The following is a 4669-nucleotide window of genomic DNA, read 5'->3' as shown; positions in this document are numbered from 1 at the left end:
GATGTCTACTGCACTGAAGTCGTTCGCAGTACAGACCGAAGTGAAACGAATTGAATATGCTAACCGATATATACTAAACGCAAATGACTTGCAAGTAACTTGACAATGCAAAGGACAATAAATAACATTCCAATCGTAACGTGCAGAAAGCAATTATTTGCTTTACTGCGTACCGCAAATAATTTCCCATAAACTCTTCGACTCTTTGATAATGTCATTATTCCTGTATGGATTAGAGGTTTGGGCCTCCGCCTATCAACGCAAATATTTAGACCGAATTGACACTTTTTTTCGGCGAGCCTATCGTTTCGGCTACACTAATAAGATCTTGATCAAAAACGATTTCTTAAAACATAAGCAAGGGAATGTTAACGTTAAAAGCCGATGTTTCGGCGTCATCATGATAGCATTCTTAAGACAAAGTGAGTAAGTAATGCGAAGATTTGATTTCTATAATAACTATGAATTAGCATAATAACAAAGGATCACAAGTTCTTCAATTGAATATCCTAGTGCAAATCGAGTCCGTTTGCACGTTTAGGGATGGTTTTAGGTTTTCTTATAAAAAGCATCTCGTTAATTAGGCATTAGAGCATTTAGTAAGCACGTAAAATTGTTCTAACCCTAACCCAAAACAAGCACGATTTTTTTCGCGAAAATCGAATCCAGTCGCTAAATAAACACGCCAGGCTCGTGGAACATCAATTTCTCTAAACCATGAATCCACTGAAGCATCTCCAGGTAGCAACGCGAAGCCACCATGCTCCGTAGAACTTGTAAGTTAACGTGCTAAAATGGCGGCCGGAAGCCGTTGTCCTCGCAAAGTGTCCAATTCAAAATGACACTGAACTCGGGACGCCTGGTGACGAGTATAATCAGTCCCCCTGGAGGAAGGGGAGTCCCGGATTGCTCAGTGAGTTGAGCAATTTGGGACTTATTATACTCGTCACCAGGCGTCCCGAGTTCAGTGCCATTTTGAATTGGACACTTTGCGAGGACAACGGCTTCGGGCCGCCATTTTAGCAGGTTAACTTATAAGTTCTACGTAGCCGAAGCTACCTGGAGATGCTTCAGGGGATTCATGGTTTAGAGAAATTGATGTTCCACGAGCCTGGCGTGTTTAGTTAGCGACTGGATTCGATTTTCGCGAAAGAAATCGTGCTTGTTTTGGGTCGATCGGAGTCCCTACGCTGGCTTCCGTCTCCTACCTTGTCACTATACTATGAAGGAAGGTGAACGGGGACCATTTTTCCCGAAACTTCGTGTACATATTAAAGACAACAACAGCTCACCACATGGTCAGTTTCATCAATTTTTATTTCCATTTTCTAGCAAATTTCCAGACCTAAACTTCGCCTCATATGTTCTCTATATTTACCTACGTGGCACACACAGTGAGCCTGGGTTACCTGTGGTCCCACGGGAGTCTAAACAAAGGTTCAAGTTGCGAGGGGAAGATATTAGCATACACGAAAAATAATTGGACTTTATAAGCAGTATGATAATTTTAAAACCACGTTTTTTTTCATTCAGTCCTTTCTTTGTTGCAGTCGATGGTTGAAGAAGGTTGGTTAAAAGGTGGGTAAGAGAAAGTTCAGAGAATTGAAAACTGCCGATGAAGAAAAAGCTTTGTTGGAAAAATCCTTTCCAAAATCAACACAATCATCACAAATTTGTCTTTTAATATTTTTGCACAGAGACAAAATGCAAGGCTGAAGAAACAAGCAGCTAACGAAGATGAAGGGTTCGACGTGGTACAGGACAAAATCCAAAGTCTACATAAGAACACTGTTAGTGTGGCTTTACATCTGATAAAACACCGCATACTAATAAGGAAGAAGTTTATCGATATAAAGTCACTGCCCGTGATATATTGTTAAGTATTAATGAGTTTTTGAAAAATTGAGCAGCGGATATGAAATCAAGTAAAGCTATGATCCTCGCAGTTATGAACTCAATTTTCGCAAGCTTCTGATCTCATGGTACAAAAACCGCCATACTGGAACGCATATTGCCCACTTTTGGTCGCAGGAGCAGACGAACCATTTCTGTAGACCAGTCTGGACCAAGGAGAAGGAAAACACACCTCACGCCAGCCTGCTAAATGTACGTGCAGTCTTATCTCCTATCTCCACACATTTCTCTGCATTTGGTCTAAAATAAGCTTTCCGAACTAACTAATTACTTGAAGAGATTTGGTATGTATCGATGGTGACTCAGCCATAATCGGAAATAATTCCACTGCTCTTTTGCAAGAGTCGAATATTCGACCATTCGATTACTAGTTCGGATGCTCTACCACTGAGCTATAGGATACTTGTGGAGTTGGTCCATTGGATAGTTGTCACGCCACACTGCTAGGATTTAAATCACCGAAATGGAGTATATTCCCGATTATACTAGGCGAGATGTTATACGTTAACCTCGGTGAATTTATTATTTATCCACGGACAATCGGAGATACTTGGAAAAATCCAAGTTCTCATTTGCAGGAGACGAGTATGCGACCTTTTAATTACTACAATCTTGGACAAAACCCTTGGGAAAATTCTAGCTTAAGCATCATTTGACATGCACTCACAAAGTATATTGGTGCTTTCCTCCCTTCCCCCCTCCCCCCCCCCCCCCCTCCTTACCAATGTCGATAATGTGATGCAAAATAATGTGCTAGCCCTTGGCCGTTTTGTTAAACCAACATTGGAATGGCGGAGGGGGAAAGTAGGAAGAAATCAATCTTTATCACACAGTCAAATGGACCGTATTCATAAATGGCGGCTAAGTAATTCTTTTGACTTTATTCTAATCGTCCTCCCTAGCCTCGTTAGCACGAACAAAATTCAAAAGAATTTGTGCTCCAAAGTGAGGCTAGTGAGGGTGATTAGCATAAAGACAAAATAATAATTTCTTGGCCGCCATTTATGAGTGCAGTCTATTAGAGCGTCAATTTTCCCAACGAGTTTTGTCCAAGATTGTAAAAATACGAAAATGAGAAAAAGTTACAGCAGACTCATTGCCCCACATTTTACGCCATTAGAGAGTGTTTTCACTCACGTGACCAGCAGCCATATTGGATTACTGAAACAAAAGAAAGTATTTGTATAAAAATAGAGTTCAATTCCCGGAGGATAAGTTTGGTACACCATCGTGGCCGCCATTCCTTTGTTTTGGAACATAGCCGCCGTGACGTCATGTGGAAACACTCTATATGCTGCTTAATTTGTGCTATTGTCGTTTCCAATTATGGGATCATATATGTAATGAAAGCCAATTTTTTGTGAGTTAACAAAGGGGGACAGTGCTAATCTGTAAGTAGCAAGTGATCAGTACGGTTTTTATTGGCGTTAGAGCCAGAAAAACGGCATATACTGCCTTCTTAGCACGCAATAAGGATATTTTTAAAAGGAAAGCACGGTCTAGAAAGAGTTTCTCTAAATTACTAAAACTTTTCCCCAAAAATTCGAAAATAATTGCCGTTTTCTCAAGTTCCCTGTAAAAATGTGGCAAGAGCACTTTGAAGTTGCCTCTTTTGTGACTTGAAGAGCGCCATCTTGGATATGACGTGTTATCACGTAGCAATAGTCATCAAACGTGTTCGACCTTACGAAGTTCTTCGTTCCGAGATCACTTTCTCAATGTTGTGTGACCTTTCTGCTCTAAGAAATTCAAATGTAAGATGAACTATGGAAAGCGGTCTTGTGGTTCAATAGCTAAGAGGCCATAAGGACGACAGTAACTCACTTAATACTAGTAGATTCTCTGGTCAATCAAACTAGGCGGCAAAAATCAGCCAGAGAAAATGTAAACGGGACAAAAACCTTGAACATGCGACATAGAAATATTCGACAAGGGTACCTTCTTTTCTTTTTCACTTTCTTTCTTCTGCGATAGCCGTCTTTGATGCTTCAGCAAACGTATTTGTTTTGCCGCCGAAACTTTCAGATCTTGCTCAATACACATAGCAAGGCTTTTTCACAGCAACAATTACTGCTGTTGGGGTTTCACGCTTTATTTAAAGAGGGTGGCACGGAATAGTTGAGGTAACTAATAAACTTGTGGCCCTCTATCTAAAAATTCTTACAAAACTGATGCAATATAATAGAAAGTGTACATAGAAATGTGAAAGCTAAAAATACAATGTACGTTAAATTCTAACATGACTATCAATAAAACTAAGAATATCCATCTGATAAGAAGACGAATTGTAAATAAAAATAAAACATTGCTTGAGAGCAAATAATTAAACAAATGTTAAACTATAAAATGGTGTAGTTTCCGTTGTACAAAAAAGATTGTTTCTATAATTGTTCTTAAAAGATTCTAATGATACAGAATTCCTGAGTTCTAGACTTAAACTGTTCCAAAGTCGAGAAGTAGTAACATGTCTAGACTTAGAACACACATTGACATAAAAAAACAGAAGATTCCACCGGAAAATGAAAATTTAAACATGGATGGATTCCTCAAACCTGAAAACTGACTGCTATATTGTCTGTTCGGGTCTGTCATTCCGCTAAGGAGAACTTCAAGCGGGATCTTCAGGTATATGAATATTGGTCTTGGTAACATTCACTTAATACTGAAATCTCAGTCAACCAGTCCAAAATATCATTATATTGGAGCGAGAAAACTGAATTAAGCAATATATAGATGACTTTCACTGTTATGCACT

This window comes from Montipora capricornis, chromosome 10, assembly GCF_036669925.1.
Source record: "Montipora capricornis isolate CH-2021 chromosome 10, ASM3666992v2, whole genome shotgun sequence".
In the NCBI taxonomy this organism is placed as follows: domain Eukaryota; kingdom Metazoa; phylum Cnidaria; class Anthozoa; order Scleractinia; family Acroporidae; genus Montipora; species Montipora capricornis.
This window is presented reverse-complemented; position numbering follows the sequence as displayed.